The sequence below is a fragment of the Mesocricetus auratus genome, unplaced genomic scaffold (genome assembly GCF_017639785.1).
Source record: "Mesocricetus auratus isolate SY011 unplaced genomic scaffold, BCM_Maur_2.0 Super-Scaffold_100019, whole genome shotgun sequence".
Lineage (NCBI taxonomy): Eukaryota > Metazoa > Chordata > Mammalia > Rodentia > Cricetidae > Mesocricetus > Mesocricetus auratus.
This window is the reverse complement of record NW_024429200.1, coordinates 16,241,742-16,264,203: the sequence shown is the minus strand read 5'-3', so window position 1 is coordinate 16,264,203 and position 22,462 is coordinate 16,241,742. Positions and strand designations below refer to the sequence as shown.

The window sequence follows — 22,462 nt, the reverse complement described above, 5'->3', positions numbered from 1 at the left end:
ATATATGAGTGAGTAATACCATGTTTGTCTTTCTGTGTCAGGGTTATCTCACTCAGGATAGTTTCCTCTAGTTCCATCCATCTGCCTTCGAATTTCAAGATGTCATTGTTTTTTGCCGCTGAGTAGTACTTCATATGTTAGCCATCAAGGGGCTGCAAATCAAAACAACTCTGAGATACCATCTTACACCTGACAGAATGGCTAAAATCAAAAACACTAATGAAAGATTATGCTGGAGAGGATGTGGAATAGGGAGCAATCCTCCATTGTTGGTCGGAATGCAAACTTGTGTAACAACTTTGGATATCAGTATGGAGGCTTCTTAGGAAAATGAGAATCAATCTGCCTCAAGAGCCAGCAATTCCACTTTTGGGCATATACCCAAAGCATGCACACTTGTGCCACAAGGATGTCTGTTCCAAGCAGCATTATTTGTAATAGCCAGAACCTGGAAGTAACCAAGATGACCCTCAACTGAAGAATGGAAAGAGAAAAATATAGTGTTGTGATTTGTAAGTCAAAATTCTTCTATTTCCTGTTGTTATATGATGTCAGCTGAATTCCAGTCCAGGGAAAGTCTTAAATAGACACATGCTTTGTTGGGAAGGATAAATGGTGTTATATATGTTGACAGGAAGGAAGAAAAAGAAAAGGAATAGGAGAAGTGAGGAAAAGATTTCATAATATTAATGTGATAGATAGCCCATTTAATATCAGCTCAATTGTTTATTCTTCTAGTTGACAATGAGAACCTGGGAGAGTAGAGTCTAAAAATAAGGCATACTAAAATCTCATTCACTAGCTAACTTTCTTCAGAGTATCAGAATATTTATACCCTGAGAGCTACTAAATGTCAAAATTCTCATGAGTTCAAGCTGAATATATTCATAAAGATGGCTGCACATGGCAAAAACATGTTTTCCCATAGAGGCAACATAAACAAATAACAATAATCAATTGTAATGAATAACTCAAATTCACTCCTATCAGCTATACCTGAGTGGAGCACGCAAACACACTTTAAGAATAATTTCATATTTTGAAGAAGATTATGGCATAAGACTCTTGTCTTGTTTTTTGGAGTTTTCTCACAGGCACCAGGAACTCCCCTTGCAGGACTGTGTTCTTGGACTGTGTTCAGATGCTCAATGTTGAAGGAAGTCTGTTAGCAGTAGCTGAAGCAATTCTGTTGGGTGATATTTTGATTGCACTCTGGCACTCCTGAGACTGACACTAATATTTACTTTGAATTAGAGGTCTGAGCTAGCAAGTGGCTGACCAAAGTCAGACATAGATGTTTTGGAGGACCACGGACATACAGAGAGATACAGGAAGTAGTTGCAGAGGCTTTATGAAGATTGTTGACCCTTTATGAAGATTGTTGACCCTTTTGAATGGAGGAAGGAGAGAGGAGATCACTAGTTGCTTCTCTGTCACTTCTCTGATCATTCATGTTTTTATCCCGATATCTGACCCCCAAATTTTTATTGATAGAGAATAATTAGATAAATGTTTCACAATTCTATTGTCAGCCCTTATTGTGGAGGTAAGTGTCAGAGCAGTCACCCAGGAAGGAAATAGCAGAAGCTAAGTTTCAATATTCAGAAGACTATGTCTCTAGAGCTTGGTATATGAAATTATTTTGCCTCTGTATTTTCTCTTTCTTAATGCAACAATTTAATAGTGAGGGCAGTTTAAATCCATGTCTAACGGTAGACATGAAATCACAGAATATGTATATCTCAGGCAGAAAGATGGTGAGCTCAACTGCCAGTCTGGGCTATATAGGGAGATGCTGTGATGCTGTTTCAAGAAAAGGGGGAAAGAAGAGAGAGAGAGAGAGAGAGAGAGAGAGAGAGAGAGAGAGAGAGAGAGAGAGAGAGAGAGAGAGGAGGGAGGGAGGGAGGGAGGGAGGGAGGAAGAAAACAAGAAAAGCCATCATCACAAGCCAGAGGACTGCCTCATAGCTCTAGTTTCATCAGCCTCTGATTATGTGAAGTGGGCCAGAACTCTGGTGGTTGCTTAAAGTGGGAATTTGATTAGCTGTGTACCATTTTCACAGTTTTTAAAATCTGTCTTAGCTTTGTTGTTGTTTGCTTTTCAACATTAAAAGAACCATACTTTCAGATTGATGAGTGGCTCATAGCAGGTAGATAGACAGTAACTCTTACCAATGCAACTGGTCAATGGCTGCATTCTGTTTCTTCTGTTTACATCTCCACCCTTGGTGAGAAATCAGACACTCATAAAACATCACCCACTGACATTTTTATTGTCATTCCTTAACAGGCAGGTGAGAAAACAAAATCCAAGTGATGGTAAACTTTCCTAAGTTCCTGGATCAACCAATGACAGAACTGTGGTTTTTAACTCAGATCTGTCTAACTATGCTGAACCTTTTCTACATCATCAACTGTTGGAAGCATAGCACTAAGGCCTTTTCACCCACCAATCTCCAGAGAAAGCAGAAATGTTAACTACACAAGATTGACTTTCTAGTGGGAAAGGTAAAAAACCTGTTCTGCTACCCAGAAAACAGAAAATTGGGAGTGATAAATGGGCTGGTGATCTGTGTTATCTGTTGGGGCAGGCCACATTAAGCTCATACAACCAAGACGAGAGGTGGCTTAGTAATCTAAATGACCCTTATTAGACAGAGGCTTCTTCTACAAGCTCCCACAACCAGACTAGAGTTGAATAATAGCCCAAATGACCCTTAGGGTCTTAAGCAAGCACAGATAGTGTTTCTCTAGAACCTATTTTCTTGGAAGAAATGACGTGCACCCTGAGGTGAGTTTCTATGTAATTATGTGTCCTTGTGCAACAGGGTTTGTGTAACACCAGGAAACATTTTTTTCCAAATTGTTCTGGGCTCTGACAGATTCAGAATAACTGATTAGACTGTGGGAAGTCTGTTCCAGGTTGATGAACTCAGTCAGCACTGACTTTTCATTCAGTCACTAGAAACCAGTCTTGCATTTAGTTTCAAGTGTACATGGCTGCCTTTTCATGAAACCAAAAGATAAAATGCCAATCAGTGTTGAAACTGATACTTGCTGAAGTAATGTATGGCTTGAGTTATTGTGGTTTTACCTGTCCTAAAATAAACATAAATAAATGCTTACAATTGCAATCAAATTAACACTAAATTACATGCCTCTTAAATAATGACTACAGCTTTTACATAATTAAGGCTTTTTTGTTGTTCTTGGTGATTCTTTTTTTTCTTTTCTTTTATTACAGGAAAACAGTTAGCCTTTATTTATTAAACATACCATCAGTTTTAAGAAAAACATTATACATGGGACTTCATTAATTCAATGAAAAGTTCAGTTATTTTTATGCCGTGCTGTCCCCGTCACCATGAAAATGCAATTGAGTCAACCAAAAATTACAAAGTAGAAAAGAATAAACACAGAAGGAATTCAATTCAAGGAGCTTTAAAGGTTGTTCAAAGTTACCCAGGCAACTAAGATGAAACTCATGGCTAAACCTTGTTTCTCCAGATTCTATATAGAGGAATTTGGTTGCAATTATGCTGTACATTGATTATCATGCTTTAATAGATAATCTGAGTGTTTTCTTCTTTTTTATTTTTGACAGGTTTATTTTTTAAATTTAAATTAATTTTAATTTAATTTAAACAAGGTTGCTTCACATGCCAATCTGAGGTCCCTCTCCCTTTCCCTCCCCTCCTCTCCCATGCCCTCCCACCAAGTCCGCATGCCCTCCCCCAATCCCCACTCCTTTCCCCAGGGAGGGTGAGGCCTTCTGTGGGGGTGTCCATAGTCTGTCATTTCATCCAGGGCAGGGCCTAGATCCTATCCCAAGAGTCCAGGCTGAGAGTGCATCTGTCATTGTGGGATGGGCACCCAAAGTCCATTTGTATGCCAGGGATACTGATCTACTACCCAAGGCCCCATAGATTGCCTAGGCCTCCTCCCTGACACCCACATTCAAGGGGTCTGGATCAGTCCCATGCTGGATTCCCAGGCTGATGCCTGGGATTCAAGAGTTAACCTTTGTCAGGTCAGCTGTTTCTGGGGGTTAAAAAAAAGCCCAGTCTTGACCCCTATGCTCATAAGTCCTCCCTCTCTGTCACTGGGTTCCTTGGGTTCATCTCAGTGTTTAGCTGTGGCTGTCTGCCTCTGCTACCATCAGTCATTGGTTGAAGGTTCTGTTTCCAAGACTCTCTGGCAGTGGGATTGTAGGATGGTACTCCCCTGATCCATATCTAAAATCCATATATGAGTGAGTACATACCATGTTTGTCTTTTTGTGACTGGGTTACCTCACTCAGAATGGTTTCCTCTAGTGCCATCCATTTGCCTGCAAATTTCAAGATTCCATTGTTTTCTGCTGAATAGTATTCCATTGTGTAAATGTACCACATTTTCTCTATCCACTCTTCAGTTGATGGACATTTAGGTTACTTCCAGGTTCTGGCTATTACAAATAATGCTGCTATGAACACAGTGGAACAGATGTCCTTGTATGAATGGGCATCTTTTGGATATATGCCTAAGAGTGGAATTGCTGGGTCTTGTGGTAGGCTAATTCCCATTTTTCTGAGGAATCTCCATACTGATTTCCAAAGTGGCTGTACGAGTTGGCACTCCCACCAGCAGTGTAGGGGTGTTCCCCTTTCTCCACATCCTCTCCAGCATAAACTATCATTGGTGTTTTTGATTTTAGTCATTCTGACAGGAGTAAGATGGTATCTCAGAGTTGTTTTAATTTGCATTTCCCTCATAGCTAGAGACATTGAGCACCTTCTCAAGTACCTCTCAGCGATTTTAGACTTCTCTATTGAGAAATCTCTATTTAGTTCTGTAGTCCACTTTTTAATTGGATCCTTTGGTATTTTGGAGACTTGCTTCTTGAGTTCTTGGTGATTTCTTGTTCTTTGTTTCTATACCATATGGTGGTGCTTTGCTCTTGTGATTCCAGATCTATTAATAGGATGATTAATTTTATTATGCTTATGGTTTGCATGTGAATGGTTTCCCACAGGCTTATGTACACTTGATTCCCAGCAGGGGAAAGAACAATGCCATTTCTTGAGGGTTGAAGTCTTTCTTGCTTTCTGCAATGGCTCTCTGTTTCTTCAATACAGCAGTGATATGAAAGCTCCAAGCTCTCACCACCACAGACCAATCTGCTTCAGATGCTATGCCATCTCTGCTCTCCTGGACTGCTACCCTCTCAATCCTTGAATCTTTCCTTTTTTCCTCTCAGATATTTGATTACAGAGACTAGGAAGGTAATACAGTGTGAAGAAGTACTAGATTAAGCATGGGAATAAGGCTTGGTGTTTTGATTTATTTCAAGTGTATGATGTGTTTTGCATGTATGTATGTTTTTGAACCACATGTATGCCTATGGCAATCAGAAGGGGACATCAGATCCACTGGAACCAGAATTACAGATGGCTGTGAGCTACCATGTGGGTGCTGGGAATTGAGCTTGCGCCCTCTGCAAGAGTGACAAATGTTTTTAACTACTGAGCCATCTCTCCAACCCTTCAGTGTTTAAAGCTCTTGCTATACAGTATGAGGCTGAGAGCAAGGATCCCCAGAGCTAGCTGAACAACTAGTTTAATAGAATCTGAGATCATTGGCTTCAGTGATAGATCTTGACTGCCTCAGTATATGAGGCAGAGAGCCAGTGAGAAAGACGCTTGATATCAATGCCTAACAAGCACATCCATATACATACATATTCAAGAATACATTTACACAATCACACACACATACACACACAACATTCTAGAAAATGACTTATACTTAATGCATATCAATGTTTAATTGTTTATTATACTTTGGCAAGAGCAACCAATAGTTTTATGAAACACTAGTTCTCAGTCATCATTTGTTAACATTTGGAGAGGTTTTAGTGTTCATGATCGAAAGATGTAGTACCCTCAAGTGAGAATATCCAATGATAACGTATTTACAATAAGGAATTATGTGGTATAGGGCTGAGGATGTATCTTATTTGGTAGAGTACTTCCTTAGCTTGTACAGTGCCTTACATTTTATCCTAAGACCCACATTCAAAAAACAGATATTGTAATCCCAGAACAGGAGGTTGAAGGCATGGGGATTAAAAGTTCAAAGTCATAATCAGTTATGTATGGTATTAAAGGTTGGCCTGAAACCATTATTTCAAAAATATATGTAGTATAAAATGTTAATAGCACCTAAGTAAGAAGCCCTGATATTTTTTGCCGAATGTTGTTACGTCTATAGAGATTTCAGTGAGTTTAGGCAGCTTGCTCAACTGTTCATAGCCTACAAGTTAAGACCAATGCCAGGAATAGAAGTTATATCTAGATCCAAGCCCATACTTTCCATCAAGAGGAGGGTTATAATTTTAGTTCAAGGTAGATGAAAATTAATACACATATAACATAACTTTTCAAGGGATGATGAACTGAGAATAAGTCATTTTCGAGTGGAATATTTAACCAAAGTTTCTGGCAGTGCTATGACAGCCAAAGTTACTGCCTAACATATCAAGTGAGAATAAAGCTGTAAAGATGATACAAAAATTGGAATAATTTTTCTTTCACTTAATTACACCACAAACACACACACACACACACACACACACACACACACACACACACATCTTCAAGAATGTTGTGACGGCATGTTGGAGCTTTAAACGACACAGGCAGCCAGACGAGATTATTCATGTTTCTAGAAAAGAGGGTAATCAAAAAGAATCCATCAAGACTTCATTAAAAATAGAGACATAATGGAACAAAATTGATACCAAGGAAAGAATTGATGTATCGGTAAACTGCCTGCATGCTAAACAACCTTTTAAATGAGTTAATTGCAGCTTAGAAATATAAATAGATCATTTGGCTCACTAAAAAAAAAAGACTGGCTGCTTACTAGGCTTATTTTACAGAAACCTCTTTGCATTTTATTCTCTATTCAGCTAAATATAATGCACTGGGATTTATATTTGTAAACACACACACACACACTTATGTAAGCAATTTACAGGGACTGAGCCTATATATTTTAGACTTCCATTTGGGAGAAGGATATATTCCTCCCCTGAGTCCTTTTCCTAGTAATTCTATATAGGGTTTCCTCAGGGGGAAGTAACAGTTGATAGAGGCAGATACTTGAAAAATGAAGACAATTAGTTCTTACTCATACCCTGAAAATTGGAGGATGTGTAGAAAGGTGATGTTGCTGATAATGGGATGGGATGCTACTTTGAAGATGGCACATTTGCATGGAGAAGACATCCTCCAGTCTTTACCTCTGGTCAGCTGATGGTAAGATTGCCAACTGCTTCTAAAACTACTGAGAACTGACTTTGTAACATGTTTCCAGAACAAAAAAATCATTTGCATTCCTTGCCTGTTTTTCTAGAGTCTAGTACATGTTTACAGGGTAAAATTCCAAATTTTGTTTGTTTGGTATTAGGTATTTCCTTAATTAGTAATTGGGTGTATAAGAAAATTGTTTACAGGTGAAATGAGTCTATGTAGTTAGAAGAAAGAGATCTGTAGATAATGTGAGTGAGTACTCACTTGGGAAACAAGTGGGTGAATAAGCAATTGGCATGCCTAGTTTAGACACTGACAATGTCACTTGAAAACTGAAATCTGAAGTGAATTAAGAAGCTAAATATGGATGGATTCCTGGGAAATGTTTCTGAACAGAGCATTAGAAAGGAAAAGGCCTTATCTGATGCTATGTTAAATCTACCCAAGTCTGTTGTGTAAGAGATGAAAAACAAGCTCACTGCTTTTCTTTCCCTCTGCCATGGTCATGTTGTATTACCTCCATTAGTTGTGGTGTAGCCAACAGAAAGGCGATACTTCATTGAAGTTTTGATTTTCATTTTGATTCTGTCTCCATTTTTGGAATGAATACATTCAAGTTTTGGAGGGTATTTTTGGGTAGACTGTGACAGCTTTTCATATTTTTCATCTTTAGTTTTCAAACTATTTTTGTCCTAAAGAAAATTTTTGCTTAAATAAGTGTTAGATGTTTCTCTGCTTATTGAAAAACACATTAAGCATATCTCATGAGAACTTGATAATGTATTTGCAGTGTTGTTAAAAAAACAGTATATCCAAAAATGCCTAAGGAACACAAGTTAAATAATAAGATATCCTGCATTAGAGTTCACTGGCAAAATAAAGTCAATAGAGAAACATTTCTGGGGATTTCCAAAAAACGTGAGACGGTGAAGTGACTGGATACTAAACTATAATGGATAAACAACTCGACTACGCCCTTCTTAGACTCCTGATCATATTAGAGATGCTTCCTGACTCTTGTCTGGTTTTTGAGGAAATCATAGATGTCTGAGTAAAATTAGGGAAGCAAAAATCTTTCTAAAAAAGAAAAGTTAGGGCTTGAACACATTGTTGCTGAGTTATGGATGATACCAGGATTTGGTGACTGGTTAGCTGTCCTGGATTAGCTTTGGTGTGACTAAGGGTATTCTCCTTGATGAGTATAGACTTGTCTTGGTCATCATAGACCTTGGATCTGGAGAGCACTAGTCTTGCCAATCCTCTTATTTCTTAACGAATATTCATGTTATATCCTCATGAAGTTACTTTCCTAAAGCTGGTTACTCAGGTAGGTCTTAGACTCAGGTATTTTGAGTCTCAGTTTGTTTTCTCCCTTCTACATGGTGTGATGTCTGTCTGACAATGAATAATTGGCAGAAAGAGAAACGCCCCAGTTCTTTTGGGGGCTAAGGAGATTGAATACAGACTGTCCTATTAAAGATTTAAAATCCAAAGAACCTTGTTGATAACAACACAGTAATATCCTAAAGTAACAGAGCCAATGTGGTTTATATCATAGTACAGCAGAGGTGATAAAAATTAAAAAATAAAAAATGCTTGTTATTGGCCTAGCTAAGAAACTTTTTGCATTTTGTGTGCTTTACACATATAAACGATGGCAGCATAACACTAACTACGTGTAGAAAAATAATTCCTGGAAATATTCTAAGGTATTAAATCATGGCATTTTCTGTTATTGAGAGCAGGTGTAAGACTTCGAAAGGAACCCTGTGAATTAGGAAGAAAGGAAAGCCCATGTACCGATCCTTCTTCACCCTTCAAAACAGAAGGAGCACAGGTTCAAAAAACTGCTTTTCTTAACACTTAAAATTTTGATTATAAAAATGGAAATGAAAACAATACACATTAATATAAGAGAATATCATAAAGAGTTCATTTTTGTTTAAGTGTGTTTTCTTTCTGCAATAAGGCATTGCAAATTTGTGATTTAAAACCCTTTATCATGTAATTCTAGAACATAGACTTTTAATAGAGGATAAAGTCATAGTGTCAATGCAATGTCATTTCTGCTTGCAGTCTCCAGGAAGAATCCATTTTCCCGTGTTTCTCATTTTCTAGAACCTGTTGCATTTAGTGAGCATCCTCCGTCCTCAGAGCTATCAATGTTTCATCATTTTGGTCATTGTTAGAGTGACATGTCTTCTGGCTCTCTCCCTTTACACTTTCTTCATCTCTTAGAGAACTTATGATTACACAAGGTCCATCTGCATCAGCCAGAATAAACATGTCTTAGTATCAACTGTACATACAAAATCTAGTTTGCTATTTGAGATAACATTCACTAGATGTGGACTTCATTAGAGGGATCATTCTTCTGCCTACTGCACACTGCAAGTTTTGTACAAAAAATGTCCCAAAAGTCTACTGTATCTCCAGTCCTCCCTGATTCCCAGACTCTCTGACTGTGGGATTGTAGGCTGGCACTCTATTTTTACTTTTTGAAGAGGTCTTTTGCACCATCTTTAAAGCTTCCAAATGATGTTTTGATTCATCAAATCATGCAGTTTCCAAGAGCCACTGTTATTTTCTGGTTTGTGCTTTGCAGAAACCTGTGTCCTTTGTCTTTAGTTACAATATATTTTGCCTAGAAACAGTAAAATTGTGTTTAACCATCTATTCTGTACATGAATACTCTTTCTCTTCTGAGAGTCAAGTCTTTCTTCTGCTTACCTTGGTCATTCCCCCTTGTGCTGTAGTCTTCATTCTGTTATCTGGAGATCATTAACTGTATTCTTATATTTAACATTAAGGAAATCATGTAGCTGATGTTGTACTCTCTGTGAAAGAGGCTTGTGGACTAGAGCTTTTATGTCATAGTGAGTAGAACCTAAGCCTTTGGGTGAATGTTGGAAGTAAGAGGGCTTTGCTTTCTGCCACCAATGTGAGATGCTAGACTATAGTTTAATCTGCATGAGAAGCCTGTTGTATACCTGCCCCCAATGAATCCTGGTTTCCAGCTCCTCTATGCTCTTGCTGTTTGCTCTTCTGCTGTCTCTGATCTGTAATATTTACAGAGTCCTGCTGGACATGTTCTTTTTCATACCCATCCTCTTTGCTTTTATACCCAGCTATTAAATCACAATATAGACTTCTCTAAGTTGATGTTTGGAGATTATTCTACTCATTCTTTTAATTGATATCCCCTTTGTTACTTTAGTATTTATTATAATCTCATTGAAGTATGCAGAAGAAGAGAAGATGAGTTAATAGATGGATATTAATATTTTTTAGTTAAAAACACTACACTGGCCAGGTGGTGTTGGCCCATGCCGTAAATCCCAGCACTTGGGAGGCAGAGGCAGGTGCATGTCTATGAGGTCAAACCCAGCTTGGTTTGCAGAGTGAATTCTAGGACAAGCCAGTATTATTCACAGAGAAATCCTGTCTTGAACTACTCCTTACTCCAAAATCCCATATGGTGGGGGATAAGAGATGACTTATTAGGTAAAGTGTTTACTTTGTTTTCATGAGGACTTAAGTTCAGATTCCTAACACTCAAGTAAAATCTGGGAATAGTAGCATGTGTCTGTTACCCCAGTGCAAAGGAGGTGGAGACAGAAGGATGACAGGTGCTTGGTGGCTGATCTGTCAAGTGGAAAAATTGAGCTCCAAGTGCAGTGACACCATGTCTCAAAAGGAAAGTGAAGAGCAATTGTGGGTAATACTTGGCATTGACCTCTGGACTCACATGCATCCATATGGGGAAGACATGCATACACACACGCGCATGTGCGCTCACACATGCACACACACACACACATATATATATATATATATATATATATATACATATAGAAACAAAATCTCATGAAATGTTTAGCAAAAAGTAAGAAGGCTAAGGCTAAGCCCAGGAGTAGGTCGGCAAAACATACTTACAAGCCTCTTTATTCCCTACATATTTCAGTTATAGTAGGTTATTGTCTATTGGAGTTTAATTGGGAAGAGTAAGAAGGCAGACAAATTGCATAATTATATGATGTCAGCCACTGAAGCCATTTGAGAATGGAAACTTTTTGTTCCTGAAGATCTTCTCACTTCAAATCTGCCCACAACTCTTTAAACTATATAAGCATATAAAAATCTGCTATGATTATTGTTTTGATTTTATTATCTTTTATCTTTCTACTAAACTTTATAGAACTTTTGAATAATTTCAAATCTGGCATTTGATCATAATACTATAATAATGTATAATATTGTAGATTTTGGGGTTGCAAAAACAGTGATGAAATTGGGTGATAAAAACACCCAAAATGTGATTTTTGGAGGTCGGGGAAATGTTCCAGTCATCATAAAGAGAAACTGATGAGTTTGTCTTGGACTTTCTGGCTATGGTGATAGGCCTAGATTCTAGGTGAAGAAATCCAAATATGGGTTAAAACAAGTACAGACTGGAACCTGTGGTGCCATTTTATTGAGATAGGATATAACTGTATTTTAAGTTTCATAAATACCAACATAAGCATATTTGTAGAATGGTCTTCTGGAGTCCAGTGGAAGTGGTTAGAAAGGAGAGAACAGTAGAAACTTTGGCTGAAATTGGATTAACAAGTAAATAGAGCCTTAAGAAAGGCTGGGTGATAGATGCAGTAAGGAAAGGAAAGGGTCACAGAGCTGCTCCTCAGCCATGACTGGTGGCATAGGCCTGGCATCTCTGTCCCTTGAGAGTCACAGGGACGAGCATCAAGGTCAGCAAGAGATGGAAGGAAAGATACCATAGTTAGCAACTAGCTGATTATAGTTCACCAATAAGCTATGGGCCACTTGAGGCAAAGAATTTGGATTCATTCTGGAAATTCAAGAAAGGGAAATGGATGCTTAACAAAAATTACCTTCCTGTGGTAGGCATTGATTTCAACTCTATAACTGATGACAGGCATCCTAACAAACTCAGAAAAAGTTTGAGGGTGATATAGTAGATGTCACTGAGTCACAGAGCCAAAGGAAATTGTAATGGAAAAGATTATTTAAGGTATATTGACATTTTTTGGTGAGAATTTGGGTGTTTATAAGATACTATATTTTCGTGCTAGAAACTGGAAAAACAGTTCCAAAATGTTCTTTAGCATAAACAAATAAGTGATAATTCTGATTTTGGCTTGGATTCATTAAAAAAAAAACAAACCTGGAGCCTATTGCCAAAGTTGATGTTTGTTACAATTAACAACAAACCAAAGCAAGACAAATACTAGTAAATAACATGTATTAGTAAAAATATTATATTCTAAATGTGGAAGCAATAATTTTGAATTTGTCTTTTGCATTTGAATCCATAGCTGTTCTGTTAATACATTGTAAATTTAATATAAAATCAAAAGCTTTCAAGCAGTTTTAATGTGACATTTTTAAAGTTCCCATGAAGTTAGGAAAATTGCATTGTAATTGTAAGTGCTTGATGAGATATTTTAATGTAGGCTTCCTTGATGTGTATGAGACAGGAAGCCATCCTGGACTCTGAAAGATGCACCATACTTAAGTTTAATCTTATTTTGTAGATATGCCAATTGGCTGAAGGACAGAGCTTTCATACTTAACAGAATAACACAGTAGCACCTTGCCAGTAACTCAAACCCTTTGGAAAAAATCCTGAATCAGATTCATTTTGGAAAATGATTCTAAGTCCTCTAAACAGCTGTCATGAAGCCTTAGCTATAAAGTTATTCCCTCAAAAATTGGTGGCTGGATATCACTGACCCTAGTGACTATTGATGCAATGTGTGTCTCTATGAATATAGAGAACATCATTTGTTGACTCTACAAATACTAATTATGAGTTTAAAAAACTAATAAAAGTGCTAGAATTCATCAGTGGTTACAGGATTCAATCTACATGAGTGTATCTTTTAATACTTAAATGGTATCCTGTTTTATTATTATGGAAGTATACATGCCCTTATAATTAAAATTTCATAATGAAGACATAGAATCAACAAAGAAAACTTAGAGAATATCTATTTGCTAGTCTTTCATAACTGTAGCATGCCATTTCTTTTAAAAATGACTCCACAAATAATCATTATGTAATTCTTAAGTTGTTGTATTTAAAAGGATAGGCTAGGTGTTCTGTTAAAATTCACTGGCACTCTTGTAAAACTAAGGCCAGTGTTTTAATAATGTAGGATAGTGAAAGAAAGATGAAACTACTCCTAGCGCATGGTGTAGATATGTAAAATATCTATCTTGACATAATTTACTCTCAGAGAAAGCTTCTAGATTTCAGAATTTGGGCCTGAGTTTGGTGGACATACGGAAAGAGCACGGCATCTGCTCTTATTGGCCCCTTTTCATGTGACTGCTTCCAGCTGCTGCTTTTTTGTTGTGACTTCATGTCATTTGATGTTACTGACTTCCAGAAGTGCTCTTCTACATCAAGTCCAAGTCCATTTCTTCAGGAAATGATGAGACTCAACTGGAGAACAGCTGTGAGTCTTCGGAGGCAATGGTGGCCTAGTTGTTCAAGCATTACTCCATTTGCCTCCGACTTCCCACTCACCCATTTTCAGGGGGAAAATGTTTACCATTGAAACCCTGGGAAAAGAACAAGACAGTAATGAAATAACTTCAGCCTGGGACAATTGCTGCTAGTATTCTTCCGTTTATGCCAAGCGTATTCTGATTGACAAATGTATTTTCCTACCCAAATTATGAATGAATCATTGGATTGTTAGTACAACCTCTGAGCTATTTGCTAGCATAGAAACCTAATTTATTGAGTTGAAACCATCTCTCTGTTTCTTTTGAAGAAGAGGGAAGTTAGATCAGATTGTGGAAGAGTCTATGGCTAAAGGGATTCATTTCTCTTTTACTAGAATTACAATTTGGTTTCATTGCTATTCAAATGTTAAGAACTGACCTACCTAGCCAGGAGTTTGTGGGTAATGGACACCACCCACACCAATGAGGAAATATCAGGTGCAGTAGACCCTAGGGACTTGTGTGTGAATTGCGCTTCAGATTTCAGTCTGTGATGCTGAGATTCTGGTAATCCACTGACCTACTAACAGCTTCTGTATTTTCTATCTGGTCTCAGGTTACAGAGTAGGTGTGGACAGTTATCTGTCCTGTCTGGGTGTGAATCTTACCATCATTTCTCTTGTAGGTACAGGACACATGAATAGAAAAGAGAGGAGGAGCTTCTGGTAGAGGTGGGAAAAGGTTGGAGGATACTTCTTTCTTTTCATATTATTCAGAACATTAATATGATAGGGATGAATCGATCTTAGACACCAGTTGTTGGGGATGTTTTTAAATGAAAATTTACTACTTGTGTTTTATAGAATAAAGTACTACTTTGTAGATACTTCACTTTGTATTTGGTGAAGCACAGGGCATTACTGTTGATAAGAACCTCCTTCAAATTTCAATTTCATTTCTTTAATTTTTTTTTGAGTGGCGAGTAAAGGAGTATAGTTAGTGTACTGGGAATTTCATGTATTTTCTCTGCCTGATTCCAGAACTACATGACTGCCTGTTATAGAACTCCACCTGAGTTCTCTTCATTCTTTCTTTCTTGGCTGGAAGAGGAAATATATACTTTATTTTTACAAACTTCTTATTTTTGATACTAAAATATAATTCCAATATTCCCCCTTGGTTTTCTCTACCTTCACATCCTCCTATATGCCTTCCTCTTTCAAATTAATGACATTTTTATTAATTGTTGTTACATGCCCACTTAAGATGTCATTTGTGACTTCCTTTGTAGAGCCTGCCCTCTCTTCTGTGTCCTTTAACACAGTATCAGTTTGCTCTTTGTGCTCTTTGGAGCATATGGAACAGCCAGCATATTACTTATCATAGTCCATCTTAGTTCCTTATTGTGATCAGCTAGGGTTCAGTCAGGCTATTTGTTTCACAAGTAACTCATGCACTGAATAAAAATAATTAGGACTTATTACATGCCAAAACATTGTGTGAATATTGAGGAACTATCTGGGAGCTGGGTTTTGGGATATAGAGCTTTTATTATAATGTTGAAGATAAAATAAACAATTAGACAAAGAAGATAATCATAGACTTAGAGCATCATCATAAAGCCAGTAATTAAAAGATGAGAGGTTCAGTATCCAGTGTGCAATGGAGACTTCAGGGAGAGTTGTAGAGAAGTTCATTGTTGACCACAGCTCAGGAATTTAAAAATGAATGGGTTCTACTATGGGAAAATAATTATTGTCAAGAATAGTCTCAAAAGGACTAATGAATAGCAAGGTAGCAAAAAAGAGCATGGTATATTTGGGATAAAAGATGAGAGTAAATGAGTCCCCTAGAGCCACACAGCTGTTTAGTATAAGCAGTTAGTCTTTGTAGAACACAGCACATCGCATCTAGTAGAATGAGAGGAATTCATCGTTCCTTTACTCCTATATTTATTTATTCTTCCCTAGAAATATGAAATCAGAACAGCAAAATCACTTCTTCAACAAATAGTGTCTTCACTAGCTAAATTTATTGTTACAGCTTATATTTTTAATATTTGCTTTATATTAATAAACTTCACAAATAATAATACCCAAAATACACTATTTGTCTTTTAACTAGTATTACATCTGAGACCAGCATGATATTATTGTCAACTGTGTATCAACTCTGAAAAAAGATATATATACAAATTTGATATTATATGGTAGATTGCTTTACTATCTCAGATGAATCCGAGACAGACATCTCATTTAATCTGGGTCAAATTTCCCTCAGAAATTTAGAGGAAGAATCCAAGAGACTGATTGCCTTACACTGACAATAGATGTGGAAACTGAGAGATTTAGTAGAGTTAGAGCCATTCATTTCAGAGCAATGAGTTTCAGCAATTTGGTAGTAGAAGAGAAACTATGAAAAGCAGAAGAATTAAACTAACAGAAATAAGAAAATAGATAGAGTAAATACAGTGGGAAATAAAATTAAGGCCATGCAGCTCATCAAATAAGAGTGTGTTCTGGCAGACTCCCCAAGTCACTAGTGAATCACAGGAAGTCCAGGCAAGTTCTGTTCTGGTCCCTTTAAAATGTGTATAATGCACATATCCCCAAAACACAGACTCATAGACACACAGAAACCCAGACACACATACAGACACACACACACACACATACACACACACACACACACACACTCACTCACCCACTCAATTTTTTGAGGTACAAGTACACATGTGTGCATCAGAAAACATCATGATACAAAGACATACAAGACCCTTAATTATTAGCAGCTTTTCTTGTGAGCAAAATGACTCATTTCTAAAGGAACTGTACCCCAACATCTCTTGCCCCATAGCCTCTAAACAAAACACAGGTGGGTCAATTAAGGCTTTGGTTCTTTGATGTGAGAAATGAGTGTTGCTTCAGGGTACAAGGCCAGTATAGGCAAGTAGTAGCTGTTGGATAAGAGACAAACTCAGTGTACTAGTTAAGCCTTTCGCTCAGCCAGCATAAATGGAACAATCTTGCACAATAAGTGTGGGATGTTTATTTCATGTTTCTTTTCAATGCTTCAATTTGTGATTCCAGCAGTATTCACAGACAAGAATAGTATTTACATTTGTTTTACAGGATAACAAAGAATAATTTTATAATATTAAAACTATTTACATTAATAATAAGTTCATGCAAATGTAAGTTATAAGATGCATGATATTGTTTCTTTATATGACTGAAGACTCCTTTTGTTATCTTAAGAAATTTAAAAATAGAATAAAAATATTATGGATTGATATTATAAATTAGTATATATTATAATACATAAAATGACATGGAATTATTTTTCGCATTCAAAATTATGATTCATAAATTTATTATTTTATTTCTGAGTTATCGTTACTTCCTTTTATGTTTTTTTTGTTGTTGTTTTGAGACAGGCTCTCTTTATGTAGCACTGACTGTCCTATTTGCTCTATAGACTAGAGTTTAAATTAAGAAATTCAACTGCCTTGGCCTCCTGAGTGCTGGGATTAAAGGCATGTGCCACCACTGCCTGACACTTCCTGTTTTTATTAATTCAAATGAATATGTTTTATCTAAATTGAAACATACATCATAGTAAGTGCCAGATGATCAGGATGCCTGCTGCAAGATAGTATCTTCTACACATCTATGCATGTCATAGCAACATTATTTGTAATAGCCAGAACCTGGAAGCAACCTAGATGCCCCTCAACTGAAGAATGGATAAAGAAAACGTGGTACATTTACACAATGGAGTACTACTCAGCGGAAAAAAAAAACAATGACATCTTGAAATTCGCAGGCAAATGAATATAACTAGAAGAAACCATTCTGAGTGAGGTAACCCACCTACAAAAAGACAAACATGGTATGTACTTCCTCATAAGTGAATATTAGAGATAGAGCAAAGGATAACTAGCCTACAATCCACAACCCAGAGAATCTAGGAAACAATGGGGACCCTAAGAGAGACATATATGGTACCCTGGAGAAGAAGAAAGGGACAAGTAAATTGTGAGCATGGGGGAAGAGGGATGGAGGGAGGGGAGAAAGGAAGGGGGAAGGGGAGGGGAAGGAGAACATGAGAGATCAGGAAGGTCAAGTTGGGGGAAGAACAGAGAAGGAGAGCAAGGAAAGAGATACCTTGATAGAGGGAGCCGTTATGGGGTTAACAAGAAACCTGGTACTGGGATCTTACAAAAAAAGACATCACAGAGGTTGAAACATTTTCTTGTTTGCTTTTTAAAAAATATTAAGTAAATAATTCTTTTATTACTAGTTTTTGGTTCACATTTTAACTTAAAGGATTGTTGATCTAAAAGGATCTTTGCAGAATTCTCTGTTACTCATTCATCTTACTTATTAGAGAAGTTGAGGCCTTGAGTAGTGTATTGATTTGTCTATATTTCCAGGTCACACGTGTTTTTTTAAAAAAATACTTTTGTGCTTAAATTGAAGTTTATTGCCATCTCTTAAAAGAATAATCTGTCTTGTGGTACTTCGAATAAAAATGCTCAGGATTGGCACTATTTATAAAGATTAGAAGGGTTTGGAGGCATGGCCTTGTTGGAGTGGGTGTGGCTTTTTTGGACTGACTATAAGCCAGTTTCTAATTGAATGCTTTGATTTCTATGAGTTGCCTTGGTCATGGTATCTCTTTACTTAGAACCTTAGAACAGTGTCTAAGTGTCTAGTTCCCTTATCATTCCTTTATTTTCTCTTATCTTGGTTCATCAGACTACAATTCATGGGAGGAAACTGCATTTCTCCTTCCACTACCATGTGAGTCCTAGGGGTAGAACTCAGCCTGTTAGGCCTAAGCACCAGGATCTCTGCCCACTGAGCCATGCCATTGGTCCCCAGAATTGATTCCTTGTTTTGTCATGTATGCAAGTATGACTAAAGGAAGAGAAAGTAGTAACAAAGGAATTTTGCACTAAATTTGGATTTATACATGTCTTTCTTGCACCAAACTCTGAGTTCACTCTCCTGGGACACAGATATCCAAACCCTGATTTGTCTCTGAATGGTTTGGGGACCAACCTGGTTATGGAACAGGGTTTGAAGCTTTGAAATTCTGTGAAGCTGTGTTAATTTACAATGAAGCCATTGTCTCAAGTTCTTTCATTTGCTTCACACAGGAGTTAATCATTGTCCTGAACCATCTCTTTTGTAATTTAAGAAAAGTGGCTCAAGAGAGAAAGATACCATGTGACAGAGTCCAAGCAGAGAGATTTTTTATTAGGGAAAAAGGATTGTAAAAAGGGAAATGGGAGGGCAGGCAAAGACTAGCTTCTTGGGATTGGAGAAGTGAGGAAAGAGAAGCAGAGAGACAGAGAAAGAGAGGGAGAGAGAGACAGACAGAGGGAGAGACAGAAAGAGAGAGAGATAGGAGGTGGGCAGAGCCCTTTTAAAAGGGATCATAGTGAATAGGCACCGGTGGTGTTCTTAGTGGCAGCAGCTGAGGGTGTATCCTGTCAGAACTCCAAAGGCAGGGCAATACAGATTCCTGAATACTAACAGTGTCATCTCTTGCTTCACTCTGAGGAGGATCCTGTTTCTCTGCTCTGAATCCACTTGCTGGTTTCTCCTCATGGATTTCTTGTTTACATTCAACTTCTTTCTCCTTAAAAGCCATCGCCAGCCTTTAAATGTACTCAGGCTTCTTCTACCCCTATATGCAAGGCAATACCCTCCTCTGTGCCACAAAATGGATATTACCTTTCATCGACCCTCATTTCCTCCATAAGGTCTAAACTGTTTTCAGGAAGTTTCCAGGCTCCACCTCTACTTGCTCATTCCCCACTCCTTCCTTATTAGTGTCTTAACTGGGCTCACCCTACTCACCTACCCTCAGTCTGTTCCAAAATTCTTACATGATTACTCTAAAGTTTTCTCTGGCTATTCTCTTGCTATTACAAAGGACAGATTTTAGTTCTGTTATTTCTTGGCATATAGGACACACAGAAACAGTATATCTGGGAAAATGTGCATCATTTATTCAAACCTCCTCAATAGCAGATGTGAAAACTGGAGGCTGGAAAAGGAGAGGTAGAAGGTATCCTTCCTAGCTCATCTTGCCAGTGTTTCCATAGTCAATGAGAAAAATGTGATTTTGGCAAGTGATTCAACACTATTCTTCTGACCATTTCCCTTTTACGATAAACAAATGAAAATTCGTGATGCAAAAATGAAAAGTTTTATTTAAGAGATCAGGGTAAATTATGACATGTTCTGGGTGTCTACTGATCCTCATTGTAAAACTGTTGAGATGGCTAGGTACTTTTGAAAATTATGACAGTAGTTCTAGAACTTTAAGGAAATTGGGGATTTGGTTTTAGTGTTACACGCCCCTGCCTCAGTATTTGTGACCTTCTTAAGAGACCAATGCTGTTACATTTCCCTGAGTGGATCTTAATTATTTGCACAAAGCAGCAGCAGACGGTGTCTCATGCAGCTGGCTGTGTTCTGTCAGTGAATCAGAAAAATCTCTACTGCAGGAGGAAGAAGCTGTCTTCTTTGCTTCCTTCCTCCAAGGAGAGGATTACTATCTGTGATCTTTGCTCCAGCCAGCTTGTATTCCTTCCTGTTAAAAATCAAGCATTTTAAACTTCAAGTCCATCTGGTGTATTTCAGATTCTGGAATTTGGTCAGTGTTTAAAGTCAGAGAACCCTATGATGTAAAACCTCAAGAAGACTTGGAGACATACCAAGCCTCATGTGCGTAGAACAGCCTTCCTAGATTTTACTGATATGGTGTGGCTCATCTTACCTGCGAATTTCCCAGGGCTTGCTTGAGTAACTAGTTACATCACATGCTAAATATCTTCAAGGTGTTTTCTAGTTTATTCTTCCTAGAGTATGTGTCTTTGACTACTCAGGTGGTCATTTCCATGAAACATTTGGAGTCCTTCCAACTACAGTAATGAATGTAGTTAATTTCCTTACCTTCCCTAAGTCTTAATTTCTTTCTCTCTCCAGTGGGACTATAACCTGCCTCCTAGAACTGTGGTGAGAATTTCAGGTTTCCAGCCGGCTGTCTAACACATGGCAGTCGTAAGATGCATAGTATTTCCTTTTCTATCTCCTCAGTCTCCTGCTTTCTTCTGCCTCCCTCCCCCCTCCTTCCTTGCTGAACTAGTGTCTGAGTCACCTTTGATAGATGTTTTATTTAAATTCTCATTGAATGTGTAAGCATGAAACTCATTAAAGCAGACACTTTTTCATAGAGACATTGAACTGTGTGTACAACTGGGGGTAAGCTGCATTTTATGGTTCAGCTGACTAGGTGTATTATGCAATGTTTTCAGATGATACGATGAATTATTAATTCTAATTAGAGTGTGGTAAGCTGGAGACCTGGATTTGTGCCCAGAGAATGGCTTTGCCATATCATAGACCCATGGTCACCTAAATGTTACAATGACATCTTATACATGAGCCAAAGAAAGCTTTACAGTATTTGTTGACAATTCTGTCTTCCCTTTGTTTCTCTATTATTGAACAACTTTGCTGCTCTCTCTGTGTGGTTTTTATTTGGAAAAATTAATATAGATTTTTATCCTCACTTATGCTCAATTGAACATTACTGAGAGGTGCCATGGCAAAAAAAAAAACACCAAAAAAACAGCATGTCCTGTTTCATGGTCTCATTAAGTGCAAGATAAGGCCTTCAGTGGACTGTAGTGCATAGAGCTTTGGAATTCTTTACAGAGAGCCAGATTTGGTGTCTTATCCAGAAAGTGACAAGGCTAGTGAGGCTGACTCTGCCTATCTATTATGTGAATGTTGTCTGTCAGGTTTGGGCAGACTATCTTTCCCCAATGCATAAATTTCAGCTACTATCTTCAGCATTGATCAGTTTTGAAATCCCTGATTCTGAATTATCAGTGGAGTGGATCACTGATTAAAGTAAATTCTGTATGTAGTCCTGTCTGACTTTAACACATAGCTATGGATCTAATTGCAGCATCAAGGATTAAAAAGCTGTATGTCTTTTTTATGTATGGGTAGATATCCACAGACTGTTTAAAAATTTAATGTGCCTCAAAGTATTTCTTATTTCTTAGTAGTGTAGGCAACAAGATCTAAGTTAGAAGGGTGTTTATCAAGATCATTAAAGTTAATTCAGATGTGGTCAGAATAAAAACAGGAGACAGGACTATAAACAGTTTTTAGCTTTGTTTCAAATTGTTCTTTATGCTGATTGCTTGCTTTGAAACTCAATAGTAAAAATCTGGGGTCACTCTAAGATGGGGCACATCTCTTCAGGTTCCTTCCTGTGTATACTGGACTGTTTAAGGGATGGGACTACAAGCTGTGACTTATAAATAGAGCCTCAGACAAAGGACTGGGAGACTTCAGTAGGACTGACTTAACAGGATCACAGCAGGGAAGAGTTGGGTAGCAACAGCCTGGGAGCTACAATAGAAAGACTGGCCAGTCACAGTTAGAGGAAGGACCTGGTTCCACGCTAGAGGTGATTGGGTTATAAGAAATAGGCAGTAATGGTATGCTACAAGGGAATCAAGGAAATCTATGTGAGGCAGCAATTACAGCTTGATTTGGGTTCTGCCTTAGTCATAGTGAGACTGCATAATATGTTGGTTTGAATAAAGGCCTCCATGAGTTGTAGCATAATGGAATCAGGCCATTTAAGCCATCAGCTAAA

At 37.7% G+C, this 22,462-nt stretch overlaps 1 long non-coding RNA gene across 1 annotated transcript in view; it reads right to left on the bottom strand.

Annotated features, from left to right (window-relative positions):
• Window positions 1-4,861: 4,861 nt before the first annotated feature.
• The window catches only part of LOC121133014, a 39,051-nt gene continuing 21,450 nt past the window's right edge, over window positions 4,862-22,462 (bottom strand). Inside the window, exon 3 of the long non-coding RNA XR_005869741.1 lies at window positions 4,862-13,882. This is a non-coding gene — a long non-coding RNA (uncharacterized LOC121133014). The remainder of the gene's footprint in view (window positions 13,883-22,462) is intronic.